Source organism: Peromyscus leucopus, chromosome 4 (assembly GCF_004664715.2).
Source record: "Peromyscus leucopus breed LL Stock chromosome 4, UCI_PerLeu_2.1, whole genome shotgun sequence".
NCBI classification, from domain to species: domain Eukaryota; kingdom Metazoa; phylum Chordata; class Mammalia; order Rodentia; family Cricetidae; genus Peromyscus; species Peromyscus leucopus.
This window is the reverse complement of record NC_051066.1, coordinates 72,576,972-72,591,384: the sequence shown is the minus strand read 5'-3', so window position 1 is coordinate 72,591,384 and position 14,413 is coordinate 72,576,972. Positions and strand designations below refer to the sequence as shown.

General features: G+C 36.2%; 1 protein-coding gene across 11 annotated transcripts in view; it reads right to left on the bottom strand.

Moving 5' to 3' along the window:
• Lrrc4c (leucine rich repeat containing 4C) overlaps positions 1–14,413 on the bottom strand; it is a 1,322,183-nt gene that overhangs the window by 642,741 nt on the left and 665,029 nt on the right. The gene's annotated exons all lie outside the window — the stretch shown is intronic.

Below are 14,413 nucleotides of genomic sequence, written 5' to 3'. Positions count from 1 at the left end.
ACAAGTAGGTCTGACAACGACTTCAGTGTTGGTTCTTACCTTCACTTATGTTTGAAATAGGGTCCCATGTTGATTGTTCCTACATATGTTGGGGTAGTGGGTGAATGAGCTTCCAGAGATTCTCCTTTCTTTGCTTCCTATCTCAGTGTAGATGTGTTGGACTTCCATGTTCTCAATGCCATAGGATTTACGTGAGTCCTAGGATCTGAATTCAGATTTCTATGCTTGCACAGTGAACACTATACTCATGGGGTAATCTTCCAAGAACATAAAAAAGATATTTTTGCATAATCTACACTATACCATGTATTGGTAATGACCAAGATAACACTTTCAACAATGAAAAATCCCAAGCATGTCAGTAGTTTGATCTTATAACTTACTGTGATTAAAAAGAAAGCACACTACACTATAAACTTGCTCCCTCTGACCAGTGTGGTTCATAAGATTATTCACCATTACTCTGGATAGATACAGCCAGGTTAGATACAGCCCATTGTTGTCTGCTTGTCTGTCATACTTTGTAAAGGGTATAAGAATAAGTCTAATGAATATTAATGAAAATTTAGATACTTGTTTATATGGGATGCATAATTCAGTCTTTGCAAAAGATGGAAATACAACTAACAGAATACACCTACCACTATGTATATACTTGTTGCCCACCTTTAGATTAAACTATGAATATATTATTCCAGTCTGGTCTAATTTATATTTTGTTATTAGTTTGTTGGGTTTTTTCACCTTGTGTCCACCAATTTTTTAGAGATTTGTGAGGTTCTCTACAGGTTCTCTTCTAATCTTGAAAATTTTCAAAATATGATGAGTTCGTTTCTATGGATATTTAAATATCAGGTAAGAATACTTGATGCCACATGTTTGCATAGTTTATAGGCCAGAAATGCTTTCCTCAAAAATAAGTAAATGTACTCACTAGTAAAATTATAACCATAAAATTTTTCTCTCACTCCAAATACATATATTTTGTACATATATAAAGCCATACATGTGAGAAGTTTTACTTTTTAACAAAGTGTGTATAAGTATATAGTCTGTGGTTAGGTATTGATTTTTGTTGAGTTTCTTCCAAGTGGCACTGTAAGGAGGTAATGTGAGGCTACTGTCACTTATATTTAAACCCACCCCATCTGTTCAAAGGCTCTTAGACTGATCTCAGCAAATCATGTTACATAAAGAGCTAATCTCACAAAATGTATGTTAATTATGTAAGAATAGTTATTGGAAAAGTAGCAATGGAAAAGGAAAAATTTTAAATATACAAGTTAAAACAGTGTTTAGTGTCATCTATCTATCTACCCTTCTATCATACATACATACATACATACATACATACATACACCATCTATCTACAAATATGAAACATCCACATAAAGAAATTTAAAAGCAGCTTAGAGGAACATAAGAGAATGCATCAATGAAGAGAACATTATAGTGAACACTATTATTGCCACTTTAGCAAGAAAATTAATGAAAACAGAGTGTTTTTATAAACATATAAAATAATTCATTGTTATATAAAGATGGACAATAAATTGACTTTACCTAAATGTATCTTGAACATAACAATAATGAAGGGAATGTTTTCAAATGTGTTGTATAGAATGAAGTGTTAAATGGTCTTAATAATAAAAAGCCCAGAGCCAGATATCGAGGTTAAAACCTGAGAGATCAGAGAAATAGAAAAAGCTACAGCTAACCTCACCTCATCAACTCCACAGCTTCCAACGAGACCTACTTCCTGTATACCCACGTCTATATGCCTTTGTGTTCTGCTAACTCATTACCCCTCTCTGCCCAGCTACAGCACTTCTTCTTCCTGACCAGCTCTGTCACTTCCCATCTGTCTGTATAGAAACTTCAGACCTATATGGTTAGTTCCGTGGTTAAAGGTATATACCACCATGCCTGGATCTGTTCCCAGTGTGGCCTTGAACTCATAGAGATCTAGACAGATCTCTGCCTTCCAAGTGATAGGATTAAAGGCACATGCTACCATTGCCTGACCTCTTTGTTTACTATAGTGGCTTGCTTTTTTCTCTGATCCTCAGATAAACTTTATTGGGGTACACAGATAAAATATCACCAGTTTTGTTTTGTGCTTTCCTTCTGTTAAGGAGAAATTTGAGTATAATAAAATGAACAATTTTAAAGGGGAAAGTTCAGGATTATCTAGTAGAGTCACAATATTAAGCAATCATCATATCTGGTTCAAACCACTGTAATTTCTCCAGAGTAAAATCATTCTCAAGTCTGCCCTCACTTCCCCTATCATAATCCTGAAATCTTGATGGACTGACTGGCACAGAGCTTTTTGAGGTAAATTATTGTGAGAAAGCTCCCTCTCCATTGGTGTATGCATCATTCTACACTTATTTATTTCCCCTTTTTTTGTTTTCATTATTTTTGAATTACATTTTGTTTGATAATTTAAGTTGAATTTGCTCTAACTGATATATTAAACCATCAAACATTTGAAGTTTCTTAGGGAATGCTTTGATAAATGCTTGCACTTTATAATGTTTAAGTCGGGATAATACTTTCTCTTCTCAATTAGTTATGCTTTTTTTGTGGTAGGAAAACACTCAGTCCTTTAATCTGGCCTTTTAACATCACCCTTATCTGTATTTCTCCTTCTGTAGACTCCCAGGGCAGAATTCCTATACATCTTCAAGTATTAATGTATATTGATAAATTTCTCCCCTATCTTCTTCTACCACCAGCTCCTCATCTTCAGGTAATATCAATATAGTCTTTTTGCTGGGGTTTGTTTATTTTTTTAGTGTTTTGCCACAGAGTTTCTCTGTGTAGCCTTTGCTATCGTGCTACTTGCTCTGTAGATAGACTGGCCTAAAACTCAGAGATCTGCCTGCATCTGCCTTCCTAGTGTTGGGTTTAAGGTGTGCACCACCACTGTCACGCAGTGTTTGTTTATATGTATTTTATGAATACTTTGAGAACTTCATACAATGTATTTTTATCATATTCACTCAAACTTCTTCCCCTTAACTCCTCCCAGGTCCTCCCCTATCTATGCATCCAACATTGTGTCTATTTTTTACTTTGAGTTAATGACCCATTAACTTCATCTTGTACACCATTATATTCTTTACTTGTATACCATCTTTCAAAAATTAATGAGTTTCCATACTATGGAGGTTCTTTATCTTACTGTGCCTAGCCTATTTCAATTAACATAATAATTTCCAGACCCTTCTATGTCATTACAGATTATAGGGTTCACTCTTTATGAATGAAATGTATCCCCTTTTATGCTTTTGTAATGTTTACTTTATATACTCATCAATTAATGGACATTAGATTGTCTCAGTTTCTTTCATTGTGAATAGTTCTTCAATGAACACAGGAAGCCAGGAGGCTCTTTGACACACATCTTTCATTTCCTTTGTGTTTTCATACACTCATTTGTTGTACTGTGGAATCATACAGCACTTATTTTTATGTTTGTGAAAACTCCAAACCAGTTTTCATATTGGCTATATCAACTGATGTTTCTAAGCAAGTGCTATGCAAGCATTCTCTTTTTTCTTAATATTCACCAACACTAACACCTCTGTTCTTTTTCTTAGTATGTTATTTAGTGGTGTGATCTGACCTTAGTGTTTTGAGGTGTATTCCTTCCTTTGCTAATGCTAAACATTCATTCACATGCTTACCCAGGATTAAATGTGTGTATTTTTTATGTAACATGTATTGTATTGTTCTTTTGCCATTTTTGTGTGGCCTGGAGGCTTGCTAGTGGCACATTTCCCCTTCTTTATTTTCACTTTGTTTTCTGAGATTTTGGGTCTTATCCAACTGTTACTCCTTCCTAGTCCCTGAAGTTTCTTGTAGTTCCTATGTTTAAGTATTTAACCCATTTGGATTGGTTTTTGTACGTGACTTAAAACAAGAAAAGGTTTCATTCTTCAGTCTGTTGAAATCCAATTGTCAAAGCACTTTTTCGAGAAAGGACACTTTTTTTCTGTGTGTGCTCCTGGAAAACATGCTATAAATAAATGGACCTTAGAAGTGATATGACTCCTGGGCTCATTATTCTGTGCCTTGGCTAGCTGTTCTGCCAATATCATGAAGCTTTAGTTATGAAATATACCTTGGGGCAAAATTTATACTTTATTTCACTTTGTTCTAATGCTAAATTTGCTTAATACTGCATTGGTTATCAAGTGTGTGGTGGTTTCATACAAATTTTAAGATTGCTTAAACCAATTTTCTGAAAAATGCCACTGCCATTTAGAAAGAGATTTCTCTAAAATTATAGATTCTTTCATGGATGCTTAAACATTTAAAAATATTGATTGTTCTATGTAAAGATGTCTTTCCTATTAAAAATAATTTTTCGCCCAGCACTTGGGAGGCAGAGGCAGGCGGATCTCTGTGAGTTCGAGGCCAGCCTGGGCTACCAAGTGAGCTCCAGGAAAGGCGCAAAGCTACACAGAGAAACCCTGTCTCGAAAAAACCGAAATAATAATAATAATAATAATTTTTCATCCTATTCATCTTATCAAGAATCTACTGTCTTCACTGTAGTGATCATTCATGTTTTCAGTTCAATTTATTCTCAGATCAGGATCCTTGCAGTAATTGTAAATGGAACTACTATACACACACACACACACACACACACACACACACACACACACACCACATCACATCTGTCTATCATCTATTGAAGAGGATGTATAAAACAAAGAAGAGTCAATGTGATAGAGTAGTAAATGTATTGAAAAAACAACAAGCTGCTGTCTCTTTGGTTATCTCCTTCTTTGCTGTGATGCATTTAGTCCTTATATAAAACTTCAGTGTGGAAAATATCCATTATTATAAGTGCTTCTCCAATCCATCATGGCTATGCCACAGTGTGGTGATATTGTGTTCCCCAAAATATTGTGTACCTTAATAAACTTATCTGTGGTCAGAGAACAGAAAAGCCACTAGTTAGGCAGTGATAGCACACACCTTTAATCCTAGCATTCCAGAGATAGAAATTCCTCTGGATCTCTGTGAGTTCAAGGCCACATTGGAAAAAGCCAACCATGGTGACACGTCTTTAATCCCAGAAAGCCAGCCTTTAATCCCAGGGAGTGGTGGTAGAAAGCAGAAAGATATATAAGGTGTGAGGACCAGAAACTAGAAGCATTTGCCTGGTTAAGCATTTGACTAGTTAAGCTTTCAGGCTTTGGAGCAACACAGTTCAGCTGAGATTCATTCTGGATGAGGACTCAGAGGCTTCCAGTCTGAGGAAACAGGACCAGCTGAGGAACTGTCAAGGTGAGATAGCTGTGGCTTGTTCTGTCTCTCTGATCTTCCAGCTTCACCCCAATACCTGGCTCTCGGGTTTTATTTTATTAATAAGAACTTTTAAGATTCCTGCTACATCACAGCATCAAGATTTTTGTGGTGGTAATGGTATAGACCTCTGAGCTTAATGTTGCAGACTTTCTCTTCAAGAGTAGATTGGCCTAACTTTTTCTTCCTTAAAAATAATGCTTAAATAGGATCTCTTTCCTCCAACTACATCTAGTTCTTATCTGCTGACACTAAGAAAAATTTAAAGGATCCATCCATCTTATAAAAGATACCTTGAAAGCACTTGTCTAGATTTATCATACTTTCTTCCATGTGAATTACTTTTCCACCTCTCTGTAACTTCTAATACTACGCACATTTTAAAATTATCTTCTTAAGATGACATTACTTTGCATCACTTATGGCACGGCAGACTTCTTTTGGACACACATGCATTAAAGAAAATATAGAAATATGTAATGTAAATGTGTGCCTTCTTTTTGCATACTGCATTCCATTTTTCTCATCCAATTTCTGAGATGACAAAAGCAGAATGAAGCCGAAAGATGCAGAGATCTTCAGGAGGGCAAGAGATGTGATTATCATAAAGCAATTTCCTAACAGGAGACTTTCAGAGGACAAGGGATACTTAATATGAATAGGAGAAGATACCAAGAAGAGAGTAGAGCCACATTAATGATGAACTGAATACAAGAGGGTAAGTGGTTCTGTTTGACCTACTTTATATGTATAAAATAGATACAGGAGGGTCATCACCAAAGCCTTGTTCCTAAACACCATTATAACAAATGGCATTTATAGACTGTTCTTGGAAATTGACTCTCATACAGAGTGCTTATGACATGTAATGGAGTATAAGAACACTCAATGAAATCAGAGAACTAGCAAACTAAAACCAGATTATAGTCATATTTTACTTTTTTTTTTTTTTTGGTTTTTTGAGACAGGGTTTCTCTGTGTAGCTTTGCGCCTTTCCTGGAACTCACTTGGTAGCCCAGGCTGGCCTCCAACTCACAGAGATCCGCCTGCCTCTGCCTCCCGAGTGCTGGGATTAAAGGCGTGCGCCACCACTGCCTGGCTCATATATTTACTTTTTTAATGTAAGGAAGTTAAATGAATATTCAGGCTGCCAGTATAATTTCATGGAGGTGAAACTGCAAAATGAAAAGGAATAAGATGTGTAGCAAGTGGTAGTAGAATTAAAATCTATGTCCGTAAACATTGATGACAATAAAGTCTAACATATTATCAAACAGCTGACTTTCATTTTTTTTTTAATTTTACATATATTTATTTGTTGGTTTGTGTGTGTGTGTGTGTGTGTGTGTGTGTGTGTGTGTGTGTGTGTGTACCCACCAATGTGCACATGCAGGGTGCAATCATTATGCCACAGTACGAATATGGAATTTAGAGGATAATCAATAAGAGTTGGTTTTCTTATCCCACCATGTGGGATCCCTGTGGATCCCAGGGATCCAAATCAAGTCTTCAGGCTTAGCAACAAGTACCTTTCCCACTGAGCTGTCTCAGCAGCCTGCCTGTCAACATTTTATGAAGGATTCAAAAAGTTACAGTGTATAATGGTCCCCTGGAATAGGAAATTCTTTCCTGCAGTTGGATTTTGGCCTCTGGACATTTATCCAGAACTCTCACACAAATTCCAAGTACTATTCTCTGAGGTGTCACCAAAATACATGTCTGCAGAGTTAACCTTATATTTCCTGAACCTAGACAGAGGAAGGATAAAGCAGCAAGGTCTGACTTTTTGGTCCATACCCTAGAGGCTCTCATTATTTTTCCATGTGCAAGTTTCCATTTCCTAACTTTACCCATCAGGCTCTTTTCCTCTCTTCAATATATTAAAATCTTCTGAGGTGAAAATATTGTTTTTACAAACTGATCCTCTCCATACTAGGTTAGGTACAACTCTCCACTATCACCCAAATGAACCTAACTGGAGAGTACATACAATCAAGGCATAGGAAAGCAGAACTCTTTGTGGTCAGAAGAGGGAAATGGCAGGCTTCCTGTGCTGTGATTAAGAAAGTCATCACTTAAGGTTTACAGTGGGACACAAAGATGGCATTTACACTTTGAAACAAAAGACCCATTAGCCTTCTGTCCCCTTTATTGCATTATTGATCTACAGCCCTTTACTCTCACTTAATATCCAGCCAGAAGCCTACATGTCTAACGGCTTTTTCCTCACCCCCACAATGGACTGCACTGATTGTGTTTTCTAACAGCAACCTGCAATGCTTTTTTGCTACATCGGCTTCTCACTTTGTTTCATTAATAAGTACTTTCACTTCCCTTAATTATGTTTTTGGCATATATGCTTTCAGACACTTTTTCTCACACCACACTGACATTTCACCAAGTTCTGTTTGAAGACTGGATTTTTGGACACAGCATTTCATATAAAAGGACATTAGTAGTAACTTCTGCTTCCTGCTCTATAACAGCTGCCTTCAGTTTCAGGTAAATAGGTGAATGAGAATGAACAAGATAATTCTTCCTGCATTATTTTTTTCTAGTCCACAGTACATATTGCTGAAGTATACATGCATACTTTTGGATATGCATATCTACAAATATAAAGTAACTTTAATAACTTCTTGGTAGTGGTAAAAGGATATGAATGTGACTAAATACTCAGTTTAATCATAACTTTGTAAATTCAGTCCTTAAATTCAGTCAGAAACAGCTGATATTATCTGTAATAGCCCAACACAAAAAAAAAGCATAAACAGTTCAGATGCTATGGTATATTTTGCCATTTTATGTTTTTTTTTTTTTTTTTTTTTTTTTTTTTTTAACATGAATGTATGGTTCTCCAGCAGGAACGTTGTGGATGATAATGTGAAGTTGCATTGCCAAAAGGTTTAACAGCCTTGTTATCATGTTCTACTTCAAACAGCAATTGATAATGCATTAATTTATGAAGTCTAAGTTTGAGCAGTTACATTGTAATGGTCTCTTGGGCAGAACGTCTGTAACTTGGTGTTTCCTGTGACAGAAATTACTAATTGAATACACAAATAAAACTGAAGAATTTTATACCTCTTTCTCAGATATGATTCAAAATAATATAATTTCAACATAGTTAACAGTTATAATAGAGGCTGTATTTTTTTACTCCCTGTTTTTCTATAACAAGGAATAATTTTTAGGTAAAAGCATAACAATTTTCTCAAATGAAGACCATTATCTTAATTTGCTTCTCTGTGGCTATGATAAAAATACTTATGTAAAGGTGTTAAAGAGAGGGGAGGGTTTATATGGCTTACAGGTTATAGTGCATCATTGAGGGAATCCAGGGCACAAGGCCTATGAAGGAACCTGAAGGCAAGAAGTGAAGCAGAGAGCAATGGAGAAATGCAGCTTACTGGCTTGCTTTCCACGGTCTGGTCAGCCTGCTTTATTACTGAACCTAGGACAACCTGCTGTACAGGGGTGGCACCACTCACAGTAGGCTAGGCCCTACCATGTCATTATGTAACAACAATTAAAAATACAGGTGTCTCACAGATATGCTCACAGACCAGTCTGATGGAGAAATTTCTTGAATTGGGGTCCCTTTGCCCCAAGCGACCCTAGTTTGGTCAAGTAAAGAAAACTAGTCTAACTGACAAAACTGACCATTTGTCAACTTGTCACACAAAAACATCACCACTCAATTATATCTTTTTTATGTTTATATCTAAAGTTCCAGGTATATATCACACTATACACATACTATAATTTGAAAAACCTCACAGTCTTCAACAATTTCAATTATTTTAAAATCCAATGTCTCCTTTAAAACTCCAGAGCTCTTAACTGTACTGTTGGTCCTCACAAATAAGAAAAATAACTTATATGTTTTTCTCATTTCAAGAGGGAAGAAGCTAGACACAGTAAAGATCATCTCAAAGCAAAATTAAACTTCAACAGTGTAAATAGCTCACTGTCTGATACCTGAGACTCATTTATAATCCTCTGGATCTAAAGGGCTTAGTTAGCTCTACAGCATAGCTCTGCCATCCACAGCACACATATTTTATCTTGGATGTCCAAACTGGCTCCAATCTACATCTACCTCTGTCTTTGGCAGATATACCACAGTCCTGGAATCTCAAATATGATATGACGTTCACTGTACCAGAGGCTGAACCTTCAACAAAGGCCTCTTGGCTTCTCATAGTGCCAAACCTCAACTTATTCTTCATAATCACTTTAGTCCTTCAACTTTTATGCCACCCAAACTAGTACCACATGGGACATTCTTAAGCATTCCATCTTCAAGAAGTTTTGGTCCTCCTGGACCACAAGTTCTGTGTGCTGACTCTGAGCAAATACTCCCCAGAAGACTTCACTGCAATGATGCTAGTCTCCTATTAATCAATCACAACTGTTTTTTTTTTAGACCCAGCTAACCAGTGTCTATTGTCAGTAAAGCCAAGGTTTCACTTTAATGATACACAAACATTTTCTTCCAATAAACATCTTAGTCAGTTCATCATAGAATTATTGATCATCATTCCTTAAAAAACGCTGTTATTAGAGGTGATTTTTGCTTATATAACAAAAAAGTTTGAGTAACTGGGAAACATACCCTAACAAAATAATAAATTTAGGAGTATGTTCATACACAAGTGACTTTCCTAAATGTTTAATGATCTTACAGAAATCTTATGTGTCTACACAAACACTGCTTTATTGTTATTCTCATTGATCTATATGATTACCTTTGCAAATAAAAGTCTTTCTTCTAAAATTTAACTTCTGGCTATACCAGTGTTAAAATTTCATGTAAAAGTGATATGCAGAATTTGAAATAATTTTTGAGATAATGGTATAATTACATCACTTTCCCTTTTCTTTCTTGGTGTGAACCACATGGCGATCATTGCTGCTTAACAAGGTTCCAGCATTTCTACATTGCAGATCATACTTCTCTAGTACCTGTTTATTCTCATTTTTAATGATTCTTAATATTAATGCCCTTCCCTTTGGGAAAATTTATGGGGGTGTTGGTAAAAAATAAAAATGTGTAAAATGGTAACCTCTCTAAACAAAGTAATTCTCTGGAAAAAAATCACTGCCACCATGGAACCAGATATTCCATTGTGCCCTCCTAACTATACCAAGAACAGGAAAGTTAGAGATTTACTAGACACATCTGATCCAAAGAATAAAATGCTTACAATTCAGACCCAAAGCCCAGGACCATTAAGCGTAAGAGTTCAGTTAATAAATACAGAGAAACCAGACTGTATAATGGGAAAAGAGTAAGACATTAGGACCTTTCCTTTTGTGAGCATTATGAGGGGAACAGGCCCACATGGTAAGAATATGAAGTTGTAGTATAGTGTCTGTTTCCTGGAAGTCCTTTTCCCAAGGTCAAGCATTTGGATAAGGGTCTCTATTCACTCTGCTTGATAAAGCAGTCATCCTTCTTATCTCTAGCAAGAGGAATTTGTTGTGCTTCCATTAACGTATGACTAGAGTCTGGTCAATGCTGGATTCCTCAACCCCTATCTCAAGCCACACCCCAATTCACAAGCCCTTGTCTCCCTCTTAATCCTGTGTGCAACTATAGATTATAAAAGGTGTACTCCTAGCTGGGCGGTGGTGGCGCACGCCTTTAATCCCAGCACTCGGAAGGCAGAGGCAGGCGGATCTCTATGAGTCGAGGCCAGCCTGGGCTCCAAGTGAGTTCCAGAAAGGCGCAAAGCTACACAGAGAAACCCTGTCTCGAAAAACCAAAAAAGAAAAAAAATAATAAAATAAAAAAAAAATAAAAAAAATAAAAGGTGTACTCTTGTAGTCATTTTTTTCAATTAAATGCTGCTATCAGTCATTCTGATTCACCCTCAGATTTTGTCCAGTCCCCCAACCGCCACCCCACCCTGTCCCGCCTTGTTCTCCTTCAAATTTTTGGCCTAGGTGTATAAGTGTGTGTGTGTGTGTGTGTGTGTGTGTGGTGTGTGTGTGTGCTTTTGTATGTATTTTCTTAATAACTTAGACAGGACCTGCTCAGTTTGTACAGTCTTACTTTTACGTATATGTTTCCAGAACTGATACTTTGGTGTTGAATATTTTATATTGCACTTGCTTGGGAGATTAAAGCAATCTAAGACACTAATAATCTAAGAAAATAAGGAGCATAAATGTTCAAATCAGGGAAATTCACATAAATTTGTTTGCAATTCAGGTATAGAGGCAATTCTAAGGAATGGGCCTAGAAATATTGTAAAAGCCCATACTCTTGAATATTGCAATTTAAAAGCAAAGCAGAACATTCATTGCAGAAACAATTATTTGAAAAGATTGTTTTGTGAATATTGTATAGAAACATTTCGAAATAACTTCTTACTCAAATAAGGAAAACCTGTCTTCTGCTTTATAGTCAGTTACACAAGTTCAATACTGAATAATGTTGCTGTCATATTCTATACACTCTCGTTTGCAGTTGCTGCCTCACTTATTCACAGGCTCTGCCTTATCGACTTCCTGAAAACTTGGGAACAATGGTGTTCCTTCAAACCTCATCCTTAATATGTGAGCAGCTGGCAAGTGGTCACTATGTAACAGTTCCAGTTTGTCACAAAGACAGTTGAGGATTTGAACCCTGTTATAAAATTAGCAAAGGTACCAAGAAAACACAAGTCTCTGACAAAAATCTGATGAACCTCTATCATCAGTTTGCTGCAGTACTTGGCTATAATTATGAATTAGAAATGTGCCTGCAAAAATGAAAACAAACTACTGAATATGAGGTGGTTGATCATATGAGTTAAATTCCATTTTGTGCCATAATAAAGAAAGTGTTAATGGTAACATATTGAAGACCATGTTATGTACCTGAAGTTTTCGTGTGTCCTGCCTAGTCAGACCCAAGTAAACACACAGAGACTTATATTAATTAAAACTGCTTGGCCATTAGCTCAGGCTAACTACTGACTAGCTCTTACATTTAAACTCAGCCCATTTCTGTTAATCTATATGTTGCCATGTGTTCCATGGCTTTACCTGGGTATATTACATGCTGCTCCTTGGACAGTGGGCTGGTGTCTTCTGACTCTGCTCTTCAACTTCCCAGCATTTTCCTTGTCTGCTCACCCCACCTATACTTCCTGCCTGGCTATTGGCCAATCAGCATTTTATTAAACCAGTGTACAAGAGCATTATCTCACAGCATTGTTAAGTTTTTGAAGATAGTAACCCCACCCAGTCTCAGCTTTCCTTCTACTTGTTTTCATTACTTGCAAAATTTTTGTGACAATGTGCATATTACTTTAAATAAACTTATTTAAATTGTAGGTTCCTGTGCATAATAATGTTTGCTATGGTCTGTATCAAGTAAGAATTCAGCCAGATATAAAGTAAAGACACTTGAAAGTTTCTATAGAATACTGGCAAAGGGAGTATATGGATTTTCAGTCATGATTTTAGAATTTGATTAATTATATAGAAGAAAAAAAAGGGAGAAGGGGAACATCCAGGATTATAGAAAGAGGGAACGAAAGGAAGGAGGCAGGAAGGAAATTTGACTATTGAAGATTTTTTTTTTTAAGGAAGGGTTACCTTCAACTGATAGCAAAAGGACATTAAAAAAATACCTGACAAGTTTAAAAATGATAACAGTCTTCCCACTCATTGTAATGACAATGTATGTGTAGATTTAGAATTTAGTCAAATCAGCTACAATTTTATAATTATCCCAGAGCTATAAATCTATGTTGTTATGCTAATTAACACATTTCTGTCTGTTTAAGATAAGGAATGGTGCCCAGAAATGAATGTAAGTCTGTGATTTCAACAGCTGAATTCTACTAGTGTCAGGCAAGATTTATGGGCAGTGACAGAACTTGTATGTGAGGTTCAGCCTCATTATCATCCTATGGTGTGCCCTTCAACTTTTAAACCCCTAGTCTCATCATTTGGAAAAGATTTTAATTAGATTCCAACTACCTTAGATAATGTAGCAGCTAATTCAATTCTTTAAGTGAAGTCACATTACTAAAGAGTGTTATTAGAGACATTAAGAAATAGATTTGCACACCAGACACAGATTCCACAAGCAATTTACATTGTATTGGAAAGTTCACTGGGGATGGAAAACTCTGTGTTCCAGGTATATATCCTGAACGCAGTGGCTGGGGCTAACTGGAAAGGGTAAAGTGCTGACTGCTCAAAAAAGGCATAATAGCAATGCATTTTAACTGTTTCTGAGAAAACACTTTCAAGGTCAGCTCAGATACTTGTCATTTAATAATCATAGATGACTTAAGGGATTCTCTAAAGAGTTTACTGGCAACTTTAACATACTGTAAATTTCATCTCCACCTGTATGAATATCTCTCTGTAGGCACTACTACCCTCTTGCATGGTCTAAAGGAAAGCAAAGGACCCACTGGGAAAACAGAAGAAAGGAAATCAGCTTGGAAATCAGGTGTTTCTTTCTGTTTGCTTCTCTTGTACTAAAGTCAGATAGTTTTACCAACTACGTGGGAAAGTTGCTCTCTTTCGCCTTCTTAGTATCTTTTTCTTAATTGTTTGTTTTCAAATAAAACTTTTAAAGAAAAATAGAGAAGCAAATTGATTGGTTCTGGAAGATAGCATGTTTTCAGCTTTAAATTTTGGCCGTTTTTTTTTCTTTAATGAATTAAATTGGAAGTCCAATACAGTCATTATCCTACTCATCACCTTTCACGTGGCCTTCTCATTCTCAGGATAAGCCTCCCTCTCCTTTAACTTAGAGTTTGTCCACAGGATTTCCTGTCTCAATTAGTTAGTGAACATGGATGAACAGATGGTGAAAATTCATCTGAGCGGTTGGCCTTGCCATCTTTGCCTTTGTAGTTATTGCAAAAGAAGATTTCCCAAGTAGCTATAGTCCTTGAGGAACAAGTATAAGACAAAAAACAAATTGAACTCAGAGCTATTTATGTGTTTGAAGTATTGAAGGCTTTAAAGATTAAACAGGAGTCACCGAGATTTGAGAATAGAATGGACAGGAAGATTTAAAAGGATTCATTGAGGGCCTGAAATTTTAAACAACACATAGCAAGTTTGG